Source organism: Aythya ferina (genome assembly GCF_964211825.1).
Source record: "Aythya ferina genome assembly, chromosome: 18".
In the NCBI taxonomy this organism is placed as follows: Eukaryota; Metazoa; Chordata; class Aves; order Anseriformes; family Anatidae; genus Aythya; species Aythya ferina.
In genome coordinates, this window is record NC_140317.1 from 8,116,877 (window position 1) to 8,142,250 (window position 25,374).

Consider the following 25,374-nt stretch of genomic DNA (forward strand, 5'->3'; position numbering starts at 1 on the left):
ACTTTTGACTTTAATGCTGTAACAAATCCAGTTCCGTATCACATGAAACAAAAAATTCAGAATGAGAATGGGGAAGGTCTCTCTGTTCGTTTCTAGTACAGCTGCAAAATATTGAACTCCCCCCTTGCCCCTCAAGTACAATGCGTTCAAAGAGATTCATCCTAAAAGACATCTTGTAATTTGTTTTATCTATTTACAGAAGGACTTGTTTTTCTCTCTGACTTTGAGTTATTCATAAGATATTCATTTAAGTGGCTATCTGCATATAAACATTACCACTGGAGAGTAGCACAGTGGATAGTGAATATGGATTTCTTAGCCTTATCATTGTTCGTCTTTTATATCAGGTGCTCATTTAGACAGAATTCATTGTGTATTATTCTCCTGTGACAACATTAACCGGCCTCCAACTTTCCACTGCTTGTTATCATTTTCAGAGTGTAAAAACCTCAAGGACTTAAAAGGACAGACAGGCAAGTTTGCAGAACATTTCATTAATTTGTGGGAAATTCTACTTACTGTAAGTGTCATGTCTTTGCTGTGAAGACTGAGAACATCTGCCAAATATAATACCACTTTCTTCCCTCACAGTCTGGCTCCTCTTCTGTTTGACATTGAGGGACTAACCATTAACTTACAGCGTCTCAGCCTGAAGAGGCAACTATGTACATATATCTAAAGCTTAAATTTCAATTTGTATTGGAATGTCAGTCATCAGATAAATCCAGACACAGAGGGAAGTGAATAATAAATAGCTGTGTGGGCCAAAAGAGAACAGAAAGTGCCAGCAATAACTCCTTTCTAATCTATCCCTGGTCCTATAATTCTGGGGCTGTTATTTCTAGTGGACTTTCCTCTTGCTTCCAGCCAGAATGACAGCAAATCAGACTCAGTGGTAGTAATAGCTGAATCGCATTCATCTGCCCCAGGGAGTTGTCTCAGAAAAGCATTCAGCTATTCAGATGACACTTGTCCAAATGATGTAATAAGCTCTGGGGTTTGTCAAATTGATCTGGTAGTATCATGGGACCTTTCTTGGTCTGATTCATCATCTCCTCCTTGCATTTCAAGGCTCTTTTCAGGTCCCCAAAGACAACTGAGAACTGGAAGAATATTAGGTGGTTGCAAGTTTTAACCATCATCTTAAAAATAATAGCAGCAATATATATACATATCAACATTTTATTCACATAATGCCATCAAACCTAACTTAAACAGCATCCTATTCCAAAATCATGTGCGGCTAACCATAAACAATATTGTATCTTAGAAATTCAGAGATAACCGTACCAAAACACACTGCTCCAAAGGAGCTACAGGACAACAAGGTTCAGCTAGATCTGGTCACCTCTGCAATATTCAACAGCATCATTCTCCACAGATTGTCCCGAGGAATTTGGTCCCCACTAGAGGTAATGGGAATTCAGAAAGATCTGCACTTGGATAAGGAGGTGAGCAACACAGGATCAACGTGGAACCACTTGCAACACTGCTGGATATTTTTAGAAGTGTCTTGCAATCAGTTGTTTGCTGTTGCAAAACACCTAACTGCCATTTTGCTCATTTACTTTTCAGTTTCCTTAAACTAATTGAATTGTACCATCCTCACCAATTCTGTTCATGCCTCAGCATTGCCTGATCTTCTGTGCTCTATTAGGTTTGAGCCTGCAACCTGTTATTTTAAGAATTATTTAATAATAATAATAGGAAAGATGATGGCCTTTTATCTAATTTCACAGTGTTCACAGACTTATCTGTGACTTGTTGATTAAATGTTATCGGGCATGTTGAACCATAACATCTCCTTCAGAACTCATTACAATAAGAACAATGCAAATATGTACTTAAGGATTTCCAGCCAGTGAATTATTGCTATGATAGTCTGTAATGACTTCTTTAAAACAATACGGGTAGTGAGAGAGGTAGCAGGAGCGTGAACTTATGAAAAGAGCACGCAGTGTCACTGGCATATCGGCATTAATTCAACCACAGGGATCATGTCCTGGATTCTTTCTTATGTTCTCTGCCCTTTCCAATGCTCTTTTTAAAAGCTGAATTTCACCAGCTCTTTTGGAGCTGCCTGCCTATCTCTGCTGACAATTGAGAGCCTATGTGCCAGCCTCAGCGTGTGCCCCATTTTCCAACAGTTAACAATGAAGTATTTATCTTCAGTAAGGCCATAAAAATCACACTGAAAATTAGTGAGCATGCTCAAGGCAGACCTCAGACAACGTCTTGAGTTCAAAAATACCAATTTACATGCCAGTAACTTCAGAAAAGAAGGGACTGTCACAGAGAAAAAAAAACACAAACATGATCCAACATATTTCCTACAGCATCCAGATACTGCAGAAGAAGACACAAACAAGCTCATCAGAGGAGAATTCTGTTATAACCCCCCTCATGACTTCTTCTTACAAATTTCTTCTATTCAGGATAGCCATGCCATCACAAATAAAGTTTTAACTGTTTCCCAGCTCTGATTTTTCTAATCTTACATACGACTACTAACTTTTCAAAAATCCACAACAGCTGTCATTTTTATAAAATGTATTAAAATCGAGATGTAGGTGATTAACAGAAACAAAACCAACACACTTCTAGGCTGGTTCTCCCCTGCCCCCTATAACATACAAATTCCAGAGCAGCTCACTCTTAAGTAACACTAGCACAATAAGGATCTCACAACAAGGTAAAAGTAGCCCAAACCAGAAAACATAAAGAAATGGATCTTCCCTGAACACTGCCACTTCTGAAGAGAGGCACTTTTTCACAGCTCTGAGCAGCGCTGCCAAGTGGAGGGAGGTGGAAGCAAAACTGGGCAGGGATTCACAATGCCGGGCAAGTGACTTGAACAGCATCTGAGAACTGCAAGGGCTCTAATTGCAATCCTTCATGAGTAATTGTGAAAAGCGGCGATTACCTGACTTACTCTGAATAAACTCAGTATAATTAATGAATGTTCAAACTCTAATTACGGTAAAATCTTAGTAAATGAATTCCAGACAATAGAGTGTATTTTTGGCATGTTTTCAAATGATCAGCTCGTTTTTATTTCAACTATTCCTCCCATTCTTTTGGATGGTTTAAATTTATAGCCTTCGCTTTCAGTTGGGTTCGAACATTTGCCCCTACAAGAATCAAGAACTCAAGAGGTCGGAGGCACGAGGCTGTACCGGCAGAACACCTGTACCCAGCGGAGCACCTCTGCTTGCTGACACACAACTTGCCTGAGATCTGGGGCCATCCCGGATGACCGCCCAGGTCAGCAGAGGGAGATGGGCGCTCAGATTGCTCACCTACCAGCTTGACATGCTCAGAAGGAAGCTACACAGTAAGCTGAGGATGGGCAATGGACTGAAGTGGTGCTCCTTCCCTAGGGCTTTTGTACCTCTAGCTGTGCTAAAGAGCTTGCTACTTCCCTTGGGATTCATACCCCCAACTCTGCAACCACTCATCCGAAGAGCTAAGAACAGACTTGCCTTGTGTTCTAAACCATGGGTGCATACATCTAACAGCCTAAGGATAAGACGTTCACCCAGTGAACACTGTGTAAGTACACACACAAACGTATTACACAATGATACTCTGAATGTTTATCAACAAAGGAACAATTTTGACAAAAGAAGGGAGGAAGGAAGTACGGGAAGGTCATTAGCACAGTCTCTGCCCCTGTACTTCATCAGTGCAACAAGGGGCAAGCCATGAAAAAATCATAATGAACTTCGCTCTGCCATCACCCTACCACCTTCCCGTAAGCTATATCAGACAACGAATTAACCAAACACCATCAACCTATAATTTGCCGAATTAACAGCTCTAAAACCCTATTTACCTGTCTTGAAGCAATCTGAACAGATTTTCTCTACGAAAACTGTAACCAAGTCCTCTGAATAAGTGTTTTCCTGGCAGACAGCACGTGTGATTGTCACTTGGAAATGTGCTGCTTCAGCGCAGGGTCTGACATTTCCTGCACTGCCGGTTTGAGACAGCCAGCACCAGCTACAGCCACCGCTGCTTCCTCCTGAAGGAATTTAACACACAGCCACTCTCCGTTCCTGAATTACTTCAGTTAAAATTCTCACGTTAGCTTGAAAATACATGTACATAGATGACAAATGCAGCACAAGAGCAAGTCTTTTTGTGATAAACCAACGTACGTACCCATGTAACATGTGCCACTTTGATTCATACGGTTGCGTACTGCAACAGCTGCTAGCAAGTGCAAAATGAAGCTTGGTAGGAAAAAAAAGAAAGCCAAAAGCCAAACATCCTCACCTCCTTTACGCATACAGTGATGTCAACAGTTTGTGGTTCCTACACCCCTACAGGAGTTCTCCTGTCTCCGCAAGCTTCTTCACTGGTGTGCTGTGCCCCCACACTTGTAACCACTCAGCTAACACCCCCTCATGCTAGGTGTAAAAGAGTTTCCCCACTCCAACATGGCTTTTATCAAGGCTTTAGTGTAAGCAGTTAATGAGTGCTCTTGTTTTGAGTTTTCCCAAGTGAAAGAAGAGTACGTCTACCTGGTGCTATGGTGAGAAGCAGGAGGTAACAGAGTTTAAGGATGATGTATCTCCAGGGCAGAGCAGGACTAAGGACATGCTACCATCTGAAGCCTACCTCCACGTCTGCTGCATGGGCTGGGATACATTTGTGCTTCCTCAAGAGTCTTGGTGGGGGCTAATAGGAAAGAGACCGGCTTTCTGTGAAACCACCTGGTTAAAATCATCACCAGCACTGCTAGCCTGTAACAGACCAACAGATTTATTCAGCAGCAGGAGACAGCACAAGGATGCTCAGATTTATCACTCCAAATACCATCATTATTTAGTGTGCAGAAAGCCTTCTTGTCTCACAGTTAGCAAAACAAAATTACAAATTAATAGCCATAGATTTCCCCCCATGTCCTGGATACATCATCCAATTTCCCATGTTGTGATTTTATTTTGGTACCAAACATATGCGGCTTGGAAAACTGGCATATTTAGAAATTATGCATATTTTATCTCTGTTCTCTCACATAAATTTTCATCTTGTGCTAATTTACGGAAGGAACATTTCTTTAAGAATCAGCAACACAGGAAGAAATAGAAAGAAGAGAAGGCGCTTTAGTTGTACCTTTGACCCTGGGTTACGCCCTTCTGTTGATGCTTTCAGATATGCTTTGGATTTGTTTTCCAAGAGGGAGCAACAACCCCGTGTGTAACTCTGAAAAAGGCAGCGATCCCAGCGGGGTTCCTGCCATGGGGTGAAAGTGGAGTTCAGACAAATAAGCTCTCACGTGTAGAAGCTTGTCTGCTTTCAGGCATACATGGGTGAAATTGTTACCCAGGAAAGCTCTTGCCAAGGGACTCAAGGTGAACCCATCAAATGACAAAGAACATTTTTCAATGAAAGAAAATTGCAGCACACCGCTCACTGAGATCAGAATGAAGCCTTTTTTCTTGTCTTTTGGAACACACTAAAAGACTTCCTTACATGGTCCCAGTGCAAAGGGAGGCCACAGCATGAGCGTGGATGTGTTTTTCTCCATAGATGAGCAAGGGAAAGATCACAGAGCACTGTCTTAGTGCTTTTTGGCACTCAGATGGTGTTGGGCGCATTAAGGTGTATCCAGATACGTAGGCTAAAATAAACTAGGATGTTAACTTAGGCATCTTTTGTCAAACTTATGAAGAACTTGGTCACCAGTCTGGGCTTATTTTCCTTCTTAGTGTCTAATAAATCAAATTGTTCACTTTTTAAAAGTGAAAAATAATATTAACAACAATAGTTTAATTTAATTAAATTAAAAGTCAAAGTTTAAGCTCAGATCAACCTCTCTCTGATGATAGGAATATAATGAGGAAGGAGGCTTAAAATCTGAAGATCTCTCCAGATTCAAATCTTCTGCTAAAAGCTATCTCTGCTGAAAATGCCAGGCAATCCATCGTAGGAATCCCTTCCAAAGGTTCAGCAAAAAACAGGCTGTGTTGGAGATAAGTCTGATTGTAATCTTTCGTATATCAACATAAAGCATGAGTTTCCTCACCAGAGTAAATACAATTACACTTAAGAAAGCAGATAAAAGCCAGATCAGAACACAGTTCAGAAGGTGATTTACTTTCAGAAATATTCAAATGATTAAAGGCATACAAGTCCCTTTAAAGGCCCCTAAGATGTGTCAATGATCTCATTAGTAATTAATTCCCAGCTGATTGCTTGTAACCATTTAATGCCTTCAGGAAAAAAAACAAAACCCAAACCAACCTTTCCCTGTGCTAACTCGTGTTGTTATCTTCCAGAAGCTGCCAGGCCCTGAGTGAGGGCTGCTTGTAATGGACGGGGCTGTCTGTGCTGGGGTGCTGGGAGGGCAGCTGGGGGACTGGAATTCCAGGAGCGGAACTTAAGTGAAATATAAAACCATAGAAAACTTTGCCTTTGAGCCCAAGTCTGGTGCTTGAAGTCACCACGAGGAGAAGACCACCACTTTGCCTGTTATAAAGAGTCTAAGAGAACTCTTATCTACTTGAAGTGCAAATACTTTTCCTTATTATTTGTCAGAAATTAAGAGAATTGGCAGAAAACTTGGGCCCTGCTAGAGAAAGGGCAAGATGCCCCAGGGAAATTTCAAAAAGCAGCTTCGAGATGTTCCCTGTGCTGTTAGGCTCTTTGACACTTCCAAGTTGCTTCCTCTAGCCACTTCAAAAGAGGAAACAGCACCTATACAGAGTCTATAACAGAGAAGTACTGTGAAACCGTAAATAAAGTGTATCCCTACCGCTCAGCCTGAATATCAGACCAGCTGTACCAGGTCAGAAGAGAGGTTTGACTTGCCCAGTATCCGCTTTCTGCCAGTAGCCAACAGAGCTACAGCAGATCATGGCTCCTTAGGCTGCCGCAGTGTGAATAACGGTGGTATTTCTAGAGATAATACATGCTGATAAGCACTGACCTCCAGGGATGGACACATTAATCATTAGGCAGTAGCAGATATCTAGGGAAAAGCATATGGACTCGAGAAGCATCAACTTTGGCTTCCCTGCTGCACTCCTGCAGCAATTTGTAGATCGAAGATTTCCTGTGACAGAGCCGGTGTCTGTTTGTCTCATGGTCCCGGGTGGGTTATTCTTCTAGAAATTTGCGCAAGACCTAGGTTAAACAGAGCACAAAAAACACATGCAACTCGAAAACAAGAATAGCCTTTTGCTGTGCTCTGCCATCGCTCTGAGATTAGCCCTGCAGCAGGGTGTGCTCCCACAGACCTTCCACCACTCCTGCTGCAGGGAGCTGCAGGCAACCGGGGCTGCTCCTCCTACTCCTCCTGCCAGCTGCATGTGAGGCCTGCGCTGTCAATAGATGTCACACTTGTGCTTTTGTTAATGTCTTCTGGAGGAGAGTACGCCAAGTGAGTGCAGGGTAGCAGCACGACACAAATTATTTGAATGCGCTGCCTTTATAAAATAAAACCAGATCTGGGAAAGATTTGATCTTCTGTGGGTTTTATGATGTGCTTCCCCGGAAAGTATTGAACACAGAAAGAGAAAGAGGGAGGAATGACAGCAGGAAGCGTATCTTACAAGGCAAAAGTTCATTTTGCTCCATAGGTTACAAGTTCATAACTGTATAGCTAAATGTACATCTGCTTTTTGGTGAGCAAATGAATTTTGAATCGATTTTTGTGATCTCTGGCTAAATGCTTGTTTGTTTACTAGGTACAACGCTGAAGGGAAGACACACTACTTGTGTTCAATGCACAAATAGCAACAAATGATTACTTTTTTTCAGGCAAAAAAATATAGTTGGCAGAAAAGACTTAATACCTCAGAATAGTGAAAACCTTGGATCTGACTACATGTGCTAACTCTTATCTAAGCATGCAGACCTGACAAGTGGGATGGCATGAGCCATGGAAGAAAACCTAGAGAAGTCTTTTTTTCTGTGCTGTGACTTCTGCTAATGGTCATGTTAGAAAAGCAGAAAGAATGTCTTTACTCTTACTTTCCTTTTGAAAAGAGTTCCCTTTCTACATATCTGTCTGTGCCAATGCATATAAATCAACTTCAGGCAGAAGAAAGTCAGCATTAGCAGCAGTTTGCAAGACAGAGAAAACACACTGGGCTTTAAATCACCTCGTCGGTATTTGTGGAGCTTGGGCTGGAAGTGTTATAGCTGAATTTTGAAACGTGGCACTGAATGTTTAATAGCTGTTGTCACTGTAAGGAGACAAAGAGGAAAGCTCTGGGCACTCTCCCCAAGAGGAGCAGCCTGCAGTTTTGGTCAAGTTTCATTTGGACAATTATTATTTCTATTGTTGCAACATCCTTAGCCCCCCAGAAATCCAACCCCCTGTGTCATAGCAGCAATTGTAGCAAGGTGCAGAGACGCCGATTCCAGGGGGACTCTGCACAGTCAAAATGAATCAAGCTTAAGCTGCCTACACCGGTCATCACTTTTTAATGCTACTACTGAATTACTTCTCCTCAGAGCAACAATATTTCATAAGGGGAATGAGGAACTCCTGGTTTTTACAGCAAGAGAGATACCTACCTTACACTGTAAATGTTTTCAGAAACAGAGGCAGGCAAAAACGTCTCATCTGCTAGAAAATTTCGCTCCAGATCAAAAGCCAAAAGTAAGGAGCTCCCACAACGTGACAGTTTGGGGCAGTTCTGTTCAGTATCAACCAATTCCCCAGGGCAGCAAAGCTCCTGGAAGTTAACTAAACTCTGTTCTGATTTGCACTCATCAATAAGCTCGTTCATTTAGCTCCCGCTGAATAATTCATCATTACTGGTAGCAACAGTATGCAAACCAAGTTAAAAATCAGTTTGACTTTCAGATCCCAGGATATAGCCAGGAAGATGAGAAACTGGAAACTTATTTCCTCATTTCAGCAAGTGTCAGAAATGGACGTGGCAGCCGTTTCAAGCAACATGTCATGGTTCTCGATGAGTACAAAATCTTTTTCATAAGCTCTGAGTTCCCCAGGAGCAAAACAAGAGGCTCAGAGTGGTTAAATGCTGCTTGGAAGAAGTGTGCCAGCAGCAACCAGGGCATCCCATTTCCTCTCTCGTGGCTTACACAGCGCTGGTGTTTTAATAAACCAGAGTTGGAACTCCACCTCTGCCCTCTGCATCTGCACGTGGGAAGAGGGATGGCCATGTGGAGACTTCTCCCATTCTATTATTACATGTGAAACACTACATTTCTGTGTGGTTATGCGCAGCACATTGAAATCCCACTGTTAGGCTGTAAGATTTCTTTGATCATAACTGTGTTTTCTCTTGCTGATAACTCACAAAGCCATTATCTGGCCTGCTGTACTCTTGACTTGCCCCAAAGGTCAATTTATGTTAAATGTTTAAAGAAACCATTTGTATATCATTGGAGTAGGGAAAATAGACATCTCCATTGTATCACATAACTCAGGCTGAATCTGATTAACATCACCCGAAAAACAAGAGAAAATTCCTTCAGGCAAGTAAGTGACGTATCTGAGGGGAGACAGCCTTGCTTAATTATTCATTGCTGCAGTGATGCAGTTTTTCTGGATGCTGTTGTGAGGCAAAATAGTATTTTTCATGCTTTCTGTATTGCCTCTGATCCCTTCCACAACAAGGCAGAACCTCCCTGGGTCCTCCCAGGCCCCTCACCTACATGGCTACAAGCCCTGTGGCCACAGGGCCACGTTTTCTCTTTCTTGCAGAGCACCAAATCCGATGTCAGAGCTTAGCAAGCACCAAGGTCTGCCCACCCAAACTGCACCATAACTTTCTGCAATGGTTACAGTCATTTGTAATATTTCCAAGATTTCATGGGAGATGCTGGGGAGGGTATGGAGGAAAGTCTTTTCTGCTCAGGGCTGGTTCTCAGCTCTGCCAGCTGCAGCCATGCAGAATCATTTTGTTTGGAAAAGACCTGAAGGTCATCGAGGCCAACCATCAACCTACCACTGCCAAGTGCACCACTAATCACATCCCCAGGCACTGCATCCACGCCTCTCTTGAATACCTCCAAGGATGGGAACTCCACCACTTCCCAGGGCAGCATGCTCCAAGGCCTCACTGCCCTTTCTGTGAAGAATTTCCTCCCATCTGCCATCTAAACCTCCATGGGCACAGCCTGAGGCCATTTCCTTACATCCAGCTGCTCCCTATAAACTGCAACCTGCTTTGGTGACCTGGGATAAGAGAAGCAGCTCAAGTAATCTGTCTGTACCAGCAAGCTCCCTCTGACAGGCTGGTTGGAAGAGTGCCCACTGAACCGTGAGGGTCCCTAGGGTGTATAGGTGACCCCATGTCCTGGTTGTCAGCTCCTGCAATGGAAACAGTCAGCCCTCAGCAAGGCAGGAGGCACTTCTGCTGCCTGCTGAGCCTCTGCAGGCCATTTAAAGTGGAGCAGACAGGGGAAGTCACTCAGTAACTGGGTAAAAACCCAATGGGAGGTTTAGCTCTGGTCTCTGAGCAAGCTAAGCTTTGAGGAGGTGACACCTTGCAGCAAGATGCTCTCTGCCCTGAGGAGAATGACTGCTGGGATTACACGTTCAGCCGATGAAGAACACAGCTTGGGTTAGCTCCGGGGACGGGGTTCCCCTCTCTAAGCTTTAGCAGCTATAGACGGCATGATCTGTGCACTCACAAAAGTAAAAGTTTGACTATGGCATCTTAAAAACAGTACTCTCCAGGTACTGACAGCACACATCAACATGCGAGAGGAAAAACTTGAGATCAGAATGAAAACAATGTGAACATGAGGGACTTAATGAGGGTTTTGTTGCCTACTGCTCTGGACTCACAGCTCATTTACGTGCTGACCACAGAACTGCTGCCCAAGGATGAAAAGAAAGTGAATTTTGCAGGTAGAAAGCTGTAATTCGTTCTGTGCAGGATGGGCTGCTTTCTATAACTCTAGTGGTATTTTTTTTGTTGTTGTTTTTTTTTTTTTTTTTTTTTTTTGTCCTTTCTTATTTACCCACTTAGAATACTTCATTAGTTAACACTTCTTACAGCTGTCAGCCAGAGGCAAAACCACAAACCAGAGATCTGACTGCCCTGCGGGCATGTTCTTGGGGCTGCTGGATCTTGAAGAGCTGATTTAACACAGCACACTCTGCAAGGTCAACTAAAGTAAATGCTGAAGTCTTTGATCTGGGGCTTGTACGTTCTAACTCACTTTTACCTCTCCTTTGGAGTAACTGTTGGAAACCCTAGCGCAGTCAGGCCGAGCTCTTGGAGCTCCTCTGCACGCCCCGCAGGAGGATGAAGCCAGCAATGTTGAAATGTATCCACCAAAATACTGTAGAAATTAAAGTTTACTACAAGACCAATCATGCACATTGGGCTGACGAGGAGCCATTTATGACTGCTACAAAATTAAATAAACTCTCAGTTCTTGTAGCGACACAGGAAAATTGGAATGATAAACCCCTGAACACCCCCATGGTGTGCCCATGAGAGTGAATGATAAACCAGCACATCTGCCTGCCACGCGGCCTGAGAGCCCAAACAGCGCAATTTCCTTTTTTTCTATGCAAAACATCCTGCAAAGAGAACGGCATAGCAGCCTCATTTCACAGGAAGAGGGAACAGCAATTTCTTCCAGGAGCGAGATGGAGTGAGGAAACAGCAGGTACTTGGAAATTCAGAGTGGGCTCTGTATTTCTGAACCTAATGGATTTTACAGAGAAGAAACAAGGAGGCTCCTTTATGAAGCTTTGGAATATGAGCGCAGCCCTTACGCACCTTTGTCTCCAAAATAGCATCTTTTAATGTTTAATTTATTTGCTTTAGCCCCATGCAGGCCTTCCTATTTATATACTTCAGCCCTCGGGACTAAGAATTTTTCTTCAGCCTCAGGAAGGTCTTTTTCATTTATTTTCAGCCTCCCTGAGAGTGAACTTTAAGAAGTGTAACGTTGAAACACCTTCTAGGAATAGCAATAAATAAGCAGAGACAGTATCCCGTTTATTCAGTCCCATGACCTCCTGACACCCCTTAACATACTCACCGGCTCTGCACTGACGTTAAGTCCTGGGACTGCATTAACAGGCTGTTAACAAGCAGCCAAAGACTAAATTTTGTAAATTTTAGCATCCCTGAACGTCAGCAAGGCCAAATGAGAAAATGCTGCCAGATGAGCATCTGAAGGTTAGCCAAAGCTCCTGCGGGTCACCTTGAGCATGGCAACGGTGCCGTTTAGTGCCGTGCTTCAGTGCCACCGATGCCCAGAATTATCCTGAGAGTGATCACACCTTGCCCATGGAAGCTGAAAGGGAGAAGGTCAGCACCAGCTGCTGAACTTCCAGTCTCTGCTTGCTCTCCACAGCATGAATCCATGCTCGGTATTGTTGGCCAAAGGCAGAGGAGGGCTGCTAACCCTACATTTAGCCCAGGGATAACTGGGGGAAGGAGAGAAACCCAGTGTCTCTCCAAATATATCCCTGTTGTGTAGCCTTATCACACATATAACGCTAACACAGCCTGCAATTATAGAAAAACATGTCAGGTTCTTCATCCCTCAAGTCAGTCTAGTTTCTGGTAAATTTTTACAGGCAACTAAAAGGGGAAGAAGCTACAAAATGGGAAAAAAAACAAAACAAAACAAAACAAAAACGAAGCACTGAGATCTTTAGCAGTGTTTCCTCTGGCTCTCAGGCTATTGATGAAATGACTGTGTCTTTTTATTAGTTTCTTTCTCCTTTCTTTTTCATATAAGAGTAAAATGTAAGTGTCTGAATGCCGATTCCCTAGAAAACTTAGGAACAGAGATTTATTTCCCTTTACTGCCATGCTTTGGATTTGACTATTTAGTTCAAAATACAAAAAAAAAAAAAAAAAAACAACACTAAAAAAGAGCAGAGGGGTATGCTGGAATTGTGAGATGAAATGGAACAAAAATTAAACAAAAGGACAAGTAGTGCAAGTAGTCATGCTGCACACAAGTTATGAATGCTGCACGTAAGTTATGAAGATAACTTTTATAAATCTAGAGGTATTTGTGATCACACTTCTCTTCAAAAGCTATTAGAGAAGTCCATTAGTTTATCAAATCATCAGAGTATTCCTGCTTTTCCAGGGATGCCATTAAAATACATTACTGAAAGCAGGTAAGGCACCAGGGCAGGGTATTTTATAATCCAATACATTAAATCTTGATATCTGTCACATTGACGACCCCCATACTTGATGGGAATTCTGCCTTTGTAAAGATTGCCTAATGTTTACATCACAGGGTTTAAGGTCACTGCAAGCCATAGCTCTTATATACACACTCCTAATGGCAAGTGCCTAATGGAGACACAAGCTTTTTTCTGCCTCTGTCACTCAGCCAGCAAAATCACAAGAATATTCCAGGCAACAGGAAAAAAAAAAAAAAAAAAAAAAAGTAAAGGCATGAAAACAAAAAAAAACAAACCACCTTTCATACTCAACAGCTGAAGCTACGTGTTATTGGGCACGATGATCATGGAGGTCTTTCCCAACACGACCGATTCTATGACTACATATACATAACATATCCAGGGTCCCTGCTTCAAATCCTCTACAGTTTAAGGAACACCCCCAAAACCAGACAGACAGAAGGAAACGGGGCTGAGGAGAAGGCAGGAGGAGCTGGCAGGGATGTTGGACACCCAGCTGTGGAGCAGAGGAAGGGCAGGGCTGGGAAGGCAGTGGGAGCCCCCTGCCTGGCCGGCAGCTCCGCGAGTAGCCCGGCTCCCTGTGCTTCCACCAGGGCCACTTGTGAACCACGCAGCCTTTCCAAAACAGACTGATAAAAACATTACTGCTGTCACTTCATCCCTGCTTATGGATTAGGAAGTCTTTATTTTAACAGATCTTTTCTTCCTACTCTATACTTTGTTCCAATTATAAATTATTTTAACAGCAGTTTTCTTCCTTCTTTTTCCCCCCTCAAAGCACAATTAGAGAATAATTGTTTTCAAATAATAACCACTACTTTTCCATTTAATTCTTTTTTAACACTAGTGGCGTCTCCCAGCTGACTCGCTCAGCATTAGATGAGGGTTTAGAAGCACTACAGAACAGAGAAACAGCTGTTTCTTTGAGCATTATGAGTTTTATTAATCCCTTCTTGCCTATAAAATGTAATCATCCCCTTTATTTCTAGAGGTACTACATATAGTTTCCAAATAACTGACAATCAGAAACAAAAGGTTTCTAACCTTTTTATAGCAAACCCTTTTATAGCATAATATATACACGACCCTGCAGGGTGACATGCTTCTGGTTCTGTTTGGCTAGTTAATAAATAAAGCAGGATGCACAACAAAGGCAAACACTTCAGAAAGCTCAGTTTTAGTAAAATCTCTTTTGAATGACATCTCGTAATGGATACTATCCACAGTGAACAGGAAGATGTTCACAGATACGGAAAAACAACTTCCCCACTAAGAAAGCTGGTTTATGCTATCACGGAGGTTTTACTTCAGGCTGGAGATCCACCTCCTGAACTGCTCCCCTGTTCTCAGATGAAGCCTGTTTCAGTTTTCCCCCACTGTCCCTTCGTTTCCTTCTCCCTCTCAATATTGCAGATCCTTCTGAAGCAAATGTAGCATCTCTGAACCAGTCTACAGTCTCCAAATGAGCTCAGGGTGTGCTTACACAGAGATTTTTTCATCACTTACTCATTTTGTAGGCATCCAATGCAATATTCATATTTCCACTTGCCATCTGAATAAGGTATTAGATTCTGCGTTTGCACTGGGAAGAAGTCAAAGCACACAGTGGGAGAAGGAACGTGCCTTATGGGGCAGAAAGCACTTACAGGGAGAACAGGGAAGCTCCTGATTGAAAAGTAACTTGGGCATCAGTGGAGGTGAAGCTGAAGCTTTGCTGTACTACTTCTGTATTTAAAAAAGAGAGAAGTTGCTGGGGATCACTTTTGCTTGAATGAAGCCCTCCTGCAGCAGCACCTCATACAGGGGCACAGAAATGGATTATTTATTCTCTCCTAAACAGGAACAAGCTCCTGCTTGCCTCCCAAATCCTGCCCCAATTTTTGTTGAGCTCAGATGCTGCTCTGTGAGGGGAAGCTCTGCGGGGCTGGCCCGGAGCAGGAGCGCCCTGAAGATCTCACCAGCTCGCTGCTGTGCTTTCTAAGCATCCTCCTTACAGCACAAGTCCGGAAGCAAAAAGCTTAAAGCTCACTGCAACGGATCATGAAAATAAAATTTTCCTAAGGGCAGCAGCCTTTCCTATCAGTAAACAGCTACAGCCTGTGACTTGCTGCAGGTCGGAACAAGTTTCATTAAGGAAAGGTTTCCTCAATTACAAAGAAATACCTCTTGTTATGCTAGGCAAGTTTCCTCTGTTGCTGATGCTCTGACCTCAAACTAAAGCTTTCCTGAATAAAGAAAAAGGCCTCTGCTTATTTACAAGACTTCAAGAGACAAAAGGATCTTTTCGGACTAAGTTGAAGCAATGGCAATGAATATATCAGGGGTGTTATCTATTTTTTTTGGGGGGGAGTTATCCATTTTGAACAGAAATTTAGCCTCTATTTCTGTTGCATTCTGATGGGCCTAAGCAGGAATAAATTCTTAATTAAGGTTTGATATAATATTTCATTAGCCTATAATTTAACAAGTCAATAGGAACAAATTTTCTCGTGCTGTCACCTATTTCCGCCCTCTGCTGATTTTAAAACAAACTAAAGAAGCAGACCTGCTACAAAATGAACAAAATGAATAAGCAAATTGGAAATAGCTCATTACTAAGAATAGATGCTCCTATCTGTCTCATTTTTATATTTGTACATTTTACATGTAATCTTTATCGCATTATCAGAAAAATGCAGAAAAGGCGCATATTGTTTTGTGGGGAAAACATGATATGAAAATGCAGATGATTTTTACAGAAACTCAATTAAATATAAATCAAAAAGTTGCTGCAAGAAAATCTTTATTCCACAACACTAGAGCCTTCGACAAAGCACAAAAAAATCCCTACCAGAATTGAATTTAATATCTTTATACATATTCATGACTTATGGTATTAGTTTTAGTCTTAGCTTCACGCTGCCAACATTGTCAGAGCTCCTGTTGTAGCCAGCCAGAAAGTCAGATAGCGCGTGAACATGTACATCACCTAACAGTGCTGCGACAAAGAGCAGATCCGAGGGTTTGAAGAACCAAGGCAATGAATACTGCATTCAGCTTGGGGCCTGATAAAGTAGATGGTAAATATACATTTCTAGGTATTTAAATGTAAATAGATTTTTAACACCTTTCCTTAGTTCTGGACACGAGATGTGCATCACTGCTGTGGTAACATCACTCGGGGCAGCTAACACGGCTCGGGCTCCTGCCTCTGCCCCGCTCTGCCCACCGCTCCCCTCTATCAGGGACAGAAGGGCTCATCAGGATCTTCAAGAAAGGATCTTCAAGTTCAATGCTAAAATTCACTCAGTCCCTAGAAACCCCCCCAGTATCTTTGGTATTCAGTATTCGCTTACCCAGGGTACGGTGGAGCTGCAGCCTCCCGCGGGGCTGGTGCCTGCACAGACCCCAAGCCCTGGCCCAGCCTCGGGAGCCTCACCCCGAAGCAGCCCTCCCTGCTCCACGGCTCCCTCGCTCACCAAAACACAATGCAGCCATTTCAAAAGGGATAAAATACCCCGATAAACCCACAACCTTCATAGCACTGCCTTAGGTTTTGCTAATTTGGGACTCAATTTCGGAAGCCTTAGCCTTTCAAATAAACCAGCCCATTGGCAGGGCGCTGCTATTTTACACATTTAACTTTAACCCCAAGAGCACATCCCTTAAAAACAGAAGCCTGTGAGGAGCAGATGAATAGTAAGTGCAGCCTGGATCAAATGCTCTTCTAATTTATACAAAAGCCCAATACAGAAGAGTAAAGGAAGATACAACCATGATCAGAATTGCTAATTTGTGGCTCACTGTCAGAGTGTAGTTTAATATCCAAATATTTAAAAACTAATGACATACCGCCGAGTGCCCCCAGCCGTGACATCCCTTCAGACTCCCCACCTGCCAGCCACGGGGGCACGCAGGCAGAGGTGACGCCGCTCCTTCCTCGCTCCTTCCCGGAAGGCTGCAGCCGCTCCTAGGCTTTTGTCAGGAGCTTGCAGAGCCTGGGAGGGCTCACTGGTGACAAACACTGATCTTCCAACAATGTCATCAAAGACCTCCCTTATTTGTTAATTTTTGCACTGAATAATTCAGTTCACGGTCACCTAGGGCAGCTTATTATGAGCGGAAAGTAATTTTTAAACATGTAAGTGACTTCTTTACAAAAATAAACCATGTAGTGCAATCCATGTCTGAAGTGTTTCAAAAGCAAACGACGTGCTGCTCATGGCAATGGTCCTCTCTTCAGCCATTGCTCCAAGATCCAGAGAAGAAAACAGCTACCCTTAGACATTACTTTGAAACTAGAGCATTTGTGCTGTGCACGAATGGTTTACCTGGCTGTTCTAGAAGTTCATTACAGCACCAACTGAAGGTGCATGTTTATGGTATTCTTTGAGCTCTCCCGCAGTGGATATAAACGAACATTGAATCAAGTCAGCGAATACTAGAAACAAGCCTTGACTGAGGAATGGAGTTATACCAGTACCCACATCAGACAGTGGTTAGGGCACCGTTCAAGGGATCAGCCTTCGATTTTGGGTAAGTTCAGCCTAAGCAGTGCAATGTAACTTTCTGCCTTGTTGGGACAGTGCGGTAGCGTACTTCTGGGCTTGGTGAGGCTCTCCGTGAAATCAGCGGGCATTCGGGGATGATGTCTGCATCTGCCATTGGTGTTTGAGCAGAGAAGGAAGGCTGAGATAAAGTCCACAGACAGACTCAAACCCAGTTTCATTCTCATAACAAACGCCAAACTGAAGCACAAGTACTTCACTGACACCAACAGGTGTTGGTTAAGAAAAATCAAGAGGTTCCTACAGCAAGCATGTGCCAGAACTGCCAGCCAAACTAATACATACATGTAGAAGCCTCTCAGCTGCTCTTAGATGGGCTGTTCAGGGTGATGCCTACAGCCACGGGGTGGTTTTGGCTTTCTGTGTGATGCCGTGGGAAGAGCCACACCATCCCACCAGCAGCCCCGTAGTCCTGCCTGAGCTCTGCGTCTGCTCCCTGAGAACCTGGGATGATCCTGATTGAGATTAAAATCCCCCTCAAACCCAGGAATCCTGAATTATTTCATCGAAAAGGTAAACACCACACTGAGCACAGGTTAAATAAAAGACTATATATAATATAAAGTACATGAAGATGGTTGCTTTTTTTTTTTTTTTTTCCTCCCTTCCTCTGCTTCTTCAAAAGCTTTTGAGAGTTTCCCCTCCACTCCATCTCTGGAACATTCAACATTTCTGGCTCTGTGCTTCATTTCTGAACTGTCCCCACAACAGGGCCCACAACATATTCATTAACAATACCAGCCAGCCAACCAAGAGACTATTTGCATAAACTTGTTTTGGAGAATAAGAGAATTAAATGCTTAGCTGGATTGAGGCCTCAAGGTGTGGTTCTGATTTCAAATTTACACACTTACAAATCAGAAATAACTCTGCCAACATCAGCTGAACAACACTGAAGTAAAAGCAACACAAGCAAAACCAGAATTATCTCAAGGCAGAGTCTGATCTTAGTTCACTTATTTAGTTTTTAATTAGAAGGAAGGTGGAAATGAAAAATATCTAACAATTGTGCAACTGCTTCCATTTCAGAAAAGAAGGGAATGGGTAGATGTGAATGCAGATGTGGTTTTTTTCTTCTGAAAGAAGCGTGGTATTTATGAGCCACCTCCATAAAAATGAAGACAGGAAAAAGCTGGTTCTTCCAGAAGCAGCACAGGATCTTACCAAGGAACAATATACTAAAGATACAGTGCTGAAAGAAAACAACAAACGATGGAGGTTTAGTAAAAACACTGTAATGATGGGATTAAAAAAGGTGCTGGCAGATCGTGTACAGACCCATTAAGAAAGAATTGAGTACAGTGGTAGGCTGACAGTTTACAGAAAACGTTTTAGCAAACACATTACATTAAGGTCAGAATTCTTTGGAGCAACAAGTTGAGATGAGAAAGGTCACACCACAACAGTGGTTTGAATTTGTAAAGGTATCAGAGTCATTGTAATGACAGATTGGATTTTTACATTTTGGAAGTCATTTGACAAAATTTCACAGCTACCTTCTACCTTCGTGAAGCAGAGCCTATACCACCAAAGAATAGCTGCAGACTAACAGGAAAAAAAAAAAAAAAAAAACCAACTTTATGAAGGCCAGCATGAATCTCATTCAGAATCACCACCATTTAAAAATAATTCATATTCAGGGTAAAGCAAAATGACCAGCTTTACATGAGATCATCAGAAGTAACACAAAGCAAGACAAATAGCTATAGAGAAACACAGCAGCAACATTGCCAGAAAGTAGGCTAGGAAGCTCTTTGAAGAGCATAATGCTTATTATAGGCCATTAAAGATACATGTCAATCAATTACTTGTGTTTGGAGGGCATGGTACCAGTTGGGAAGGTCTAAACTTCTAAGTCAGCTTTGTCCTGCTGGCTTTTCAATGAGAATGCTCCGTGGGATGCAGAGGGGTGCGGGAAGTTGAGCAAACAGAAAGCCAAGCTCCCACTAGGCAGTGTGGCTCAAAGCCGCCCTGTTTAAAGCAGTACATTCAGCATTAGCTCTCTGACACCTCTGCCTCGACAGTGGTGCAATTTAATATTGAATTCTTAGGAAAGCCAAACAAATGATGGGGAGAGGTGGTTCACCTCAACTTCTGCTAGCTTTACCTGACATGATTCTCAGGAGAAATCCCTGGGGCCAGCTCAGCAATTCTCCTAGGAGATTTAACAGACTTTTAGGACAACATTTAGTGCTTAACGGATCATCCGCTTTACCTTGGTGAGGACTGTCCCCAACTCCCATGCAGCTAAATTGATATCCAATGTCAACCAGTCAGAGCTCGGTACTAACAAACCGATACTAGAACAGTTTGCATTTATTTTCATTATAATATGATAATTAAACACCCTTCATTACAGCCCTGGCCTGTAGGCAGAGCATGTGCCCAAATTCAGAGGCTCAGCACAAGAGCCCAGGCTTGTCAGACAGACGGTGCTTAAAAGCACACCGCTAAGGCACCCCCAGACCACAAAGCATTGATTCAGTCCAGTTACAAGTCGAGCTTTGCAAATTGATACAAGATGCTGAAGAAATGCTGCTGAAGGTGCCAGAGTGGTTCCTCTGCAGTCATAACAAATGTTTTATCCATGTTAAGCCATTAAAAAAAAGGAAGGATGCAACCTTCTTACAGAACTATTCTGCAAATTTATTTAAATTCTTAGAGCTCAGGTTACAAAACAGTCAAGGATTTTTAGGTTTATATTAATATATTATTGTGCCCTGAAAACTTGCTGTTTAGATTAAAAAAAAAAAAAAAAAAAAAAAAAAAAAAAAAGTAAAGCTAAGAGCATGATGTGAGATAAAACTCTTCTCTTTATAAAATGTGTAATTCAAGAACAGTCTCTACACACAGACATTCAGCAGCTTCAGTTTCTCACAGTGACCCACAAAACAGCGATCAGTAGTGGATCGCGACAGCTCCACTAAACTTCGGGTTTAGACCAGGTTACTGTAAGACTATGGATTTTGCTCAGCTACTTGAAATCTACAGGCTGCACAGGTCTCCTTCCACTGACACTGCTGAAATCTCGCTGCATTGTCCTGTACCACAGCACAGCTCCCACCTGTGTTTCAGGACTTGCTGCTTTGATTTGTAACTCGAGGAAACCCAGAATGACAGCTCTGATTTATACATTCGTACTCCAAACGCGTGTAGGGCTAAGCGATCATTTTGGGCTTATTAAGACTCATTTATTTTAACTCACAGGCTCACGCCACGTACGCCTTACTTCTGCAGCACTTGTAAGACAAAGCTCATGCCACTCGCATGCCTGGGGTTCAGAAGTTCGGATGGCAGCAAATAATGCCGTGATTAAGCAGTGAGTGCCCTCAGGATGACTGCCTTTATAACGTATCTTTGCTGTACCTTTCATTCTGGCTTTTCAGCATAGCCACTGTAGCAACCTACGGTCCCTCAGAATCACTCCTATGTGCGCAGCAAGAGGGTGAGAGATCTGAATGAGTCTGCGGAGGCATCAGGGAGCCTCAATTACGGCCAAACAACTTGCACCACTTCACCTATCACCTCTGATGTTGGTACTGAATGCTTGTAGCTCTCTTCTCAGTGGGCTCTCTCATTTGTCTTACATTCTCTCCTCTTTGGGAAACTTTCCCCCACCCTTTGAAGGTAACTGAGATCCATCTTATTCATCTGTTCTTTGCACCTCATTGCAGAAAATGATGCTTGAGATAAGAGAGCAGGATAATGATCACAAATGGCTTCCAAAAGCCTCTTTGGTGTTAAAATAAATTATTGTAAGGTACTTTCTCTTCTGCCTACTGGGTTTTAAAACTTCCCATGGTAGACATAACGTGTAGGACTGCAAATTCTTGTTTCATAGTTTTCTTGACAGCTTTTTAAAGCATCAGAGCTATGCAGTGCCGCTACAAATCTTTATCAAGTAGATCAGGAATCGCTAAAAATGATGCAGGAATGCATACCTACCTCACCTGCTAAACATCCCCTGCACTACTGTTTAAACTGTGACTAGGGGTAAGGTTGGCAGATACTGAGCTACTGTTACTAATTAAAATCATGACATGTTTTGTGCGTTTTCAAATTACATCTGCCAGCAACATGCTGCTTGTTTTCCTTTTGGGGCATAAAAAGTCTTTGGGGATTCTTTGGGATTGAAATGTGTACAACCACAAAGACTCGCTTTTTCTTCTTCTTCTTTTGTATTAACTTGCCATGTTCTGGTTTGTGTTTACACAGACATTGTCCTGCTTAAGGAACCTCAGTTTTTTTTTTTTTTTCTGCCTGCTTACCCCTCCTCTCTTTAGTCCTTTGTCTGTAAAACTGGAGTCTACCAAAATCATATCTCTAGGGAAGTGCATCTCCACTGAACAGAACATGTTCTGAGGTCAGGATTTAAATATCTCACGTTATTGATTTGCCATTTATAGGTTAGAGGTAAGGTTCCTGACAAGTTTGGGCCACTTACCGTCAGCCTTGAATCACTTCGGCTGAAGTTTGTACACTTTCATCCTGCCCAAGACATTTTTTGTTGTTGTTATGTTTCGTTTTAGAATTCCTACTAAACCTTTCAGTTGCTTCCAGGAAGCAGACAATACAAAATTGTGGCCATACTACAAATAAGTGAATGAATAAATAAATAAATAAATTGCAGGGATGTTCCTTTTGCTGCTTTTGAAAACAAGACAAAGCTCTTGTTTCCGTTTGGCTGACCCAGGGCTGTGAGAGTGCTTGGTTAGCACAGCCGAGGACAAAGCTGTTAGCGTGGCAGAGGCATTTCTGAGCACACTGGGGTGAGCAGCACTTCGCTGCAACTGCTCTTTCCAGTTCAGCAGGAGAGGACAAGAGAGCCGGTGGAAAGAAACAGCTTGAGAGGAAGAAGCAGGCAATAGGGATGCTGAGTCAGGGTTTGGAAAAACAAACAACAACAAAAAAAAAAACAACAGAGGCTGGGGTGGGGTTAGCGAAGAACATTAATGTGCCTGGGGTGGGGTTAGCAAAGAACATTAATGTGCCTGGAAAGCATTTTGTTCTAATTTCAAGGTCTAGACTGCATTTTAAATAAAAGAGGAAGATATTTCAAAATGTGAAGGCGTAAGCAACAATGCCCAAAGATTTTGTGCTGAAGTGAAGTAAGTCTTGCTGCTGCCATGTTTTGCAGTAAGAAGTTTCATCAGAATTGATCTGATTTTGTGAGACGCTTTGTTGTCGTCCCTTGATCTCCCCCCAAAAATGCTTCAACTAAGAGCTGGTGCCATGCACTAACTATGCTCTCATTATCTGAAGTGCTGCACACACTGACCTACAGAACTAGGTGTTTTCTTCTCTTATTGCAACTCTTCCAATTTGGCTGGGGAAAGATTCCAACGTCTAATATGTAACAAATCTCCTATTTCACATCAACGAGGATTCATTACGCTGAGGCCCCAGTGCTACATGCTTTATCTGAACCTACAGTAATTACTACAGCAAGTTTGCTGGTCTTCACTTATCTTGTTTGCTAACATATCTATTGATAGTGAAACAAACAACAGTCAACCTTCCTAATGAACACAATCAATCACAGTACACACACGCCACGACCAAGGCCAAAATGTTAAGACATCCTGCAGTCCTACAGAAAAGAAGCCTCCAACAGGAGCAGAGCAGAAATATTGGAGGAAAACACCAAAGCAAAACAAATATCAAATCGAAACCAACAACTGTGGATTGTTTTCCAAAATAAAAAGGGCTGCTGTCTTTGTGACAGCTTACTGAGCCATGTGCTTCGGGCAGAAAGCCAGGATGAAAGAGGGAGCGGGGAAATTGAGCTCTCTAATGCTGCCTGCAGTAAGCATCCTTCTCTGAGCACAGGAAAGACCTTTCATTTCTTCCTGTCGTTTTCCTGTTCAATAGCTAAAGATATATTAGTGAAACATCCAAATTCACCTGAACAGCACACTGTGCCATGGGGGAGAGCTGAGAACGTGTGCCACATGGTGCTCTGTCCTTTCTTACCCTAATCCTCCATGCCTTTCCAAAGCATCTGCGGCTTGTCTCTGCCAACATTTGAATACCTGGGATACTCAGAACCCCTTTCTTATGTTCTCACGTGTCATAGATCAGGTATGTAGGGATTGAAGTTGAACACAGGCTGAAATTTCATCCTGGTAAAATGCACCTAGTGGACAGCCTGTGCCCTCTCTGACCTCTCTAAGCAGACGCTAACTGGAGGCTAAGCAGGGCAATGGCACAGCGTCGGTCCTCTGCTTCAACGTGCTTCTCCTTCCAGATGGGGAAGGGGAAGAATCTACTTCTCTCCCTGCTGCAACATTCAGGCTCCTCAGAGAGAACGCCTGGCTTGCTGGGCCACTCACACCTGTACCAGTCCAATAGCATGTTGCAGAGCCCAGTTCATTTCCAGCCCTGTTGCTCCAAATTCAGTTTTCTTCTGCAGTACATCTTGCACTTCAAAGCTCAGAGTAATTTCTCCTCTCCTTAAGTGCCCTTAATTAAGTACTGTTAGTTATATTTATAAATTCAGCCAAGGAGCCCAGTGCATTTCTTACAATGTTGCTCTCAGTGACCCGAACTTCCTTCCTTTCACCTTCAGGGCCACTCCACTATGCAGAGCTCTGCCAGTGGCCGTTGGCACAGACACTCAAATGGAACTGCAGTCCCACCAGAGGAGGTGGGACCACGCTTACCTGAGCATGGAAGGGGATTTGGAGGTAGCCAAGCACACTTCGAGCACCTCCCTGAAGAAAGTCATTTTGCGAGACAGATCAATGCCTGGAGACAACGAGGATGTAGCCAGAGCTAATCTGAATCATGCACAGACAGGAGGCTTTGCAGAGGAAAGGCATGCCAAGTACCAGGCTTTATGTCACCACGATCATAATATGAAATTGTCTATTGACTCAGTGTTGTTCTGCTCCATAAAATATTAATGTATCATAGAAGGAGTGGAATAAGACTTCTGTCTTTATGGACATGGATATTCAGAGTGAAGTACTAGCACAAGGGCTGCAGCTTAGGGCATTATTCCGTCCCTGCGTACAGCCTAGCGCATTTACTAAAATGAGATAGCATCAATGAATCTTAAAGGCTTACCGTACACATTTAATTTAGTCAGCCCTAAAACATTAAATATAATTAAACAATGAAAAATATATTAATGTCTCGAGACTAGCCAGGAAATTCTCAGCAAAGGCTGAAATTTTCAGCTGTCACTACAAACTTGATGCCATTCAATAGCAAAAATGAATAACTGTGATATTCTACATTTAGGCTGAAGAGTTTAGTAATTTCTTTTCCTATTAAACTGCTTTTATTGGTTTTGCTCAAGGTCATAACTTCATTTAAACAAAGCTTTTAACATTCATGTTGCTGGAATTTCAGACAAGGGAAAGAAATAAAGCATGTGCATGCATATACACACATGTAGCTATGCTTATTCATACATGCGCATAAAAATTAAAATGCATCCATACAAACTATATGAGGTGATAAATATAACGGATGCACACATTTGCAAATATGTGCATTCTGCATTCTCGTTGCACAGTTTTGTGACAAGCTTCCTTTGGAAAGGAAAACTAGCAATGACGGGTAGAAACAAATAGCTTTTGTTTGCTTCCCCAGCACACATTTTTCTAAAGATTGTAGCCAGTTTTAATAACATCAGCATTACTGCGAGACTTAGAAACCCCAGCCAAGGTCAGTGACGATGGGCAAGCACAGCTATGC

At 42.6% G+C, this 25,374-nt stretch overlaps 1 long non-coding RNA gene across 1 annotated transcript in view; it reads right to left on the bottom strand.

Moving 5' to 3' along the window:
- Positions 1 to 25,374, bottom strand: part of LOC311420777 — a 128,460-nt gene that overhangs the window by 26,284 nt on the left and 76,802 nt on the right. Inside the window, exon 2 of the long non-coding RNA XR_014684548.1 lies at positions 4,624 to 4,748. This is a non-coding gene — a long non-coding RNA (uncharacterized lncRNA). The remainder of the gene's footprint in view (positions 1 to 4,623; positions 4,749 to 25,374) is intronic.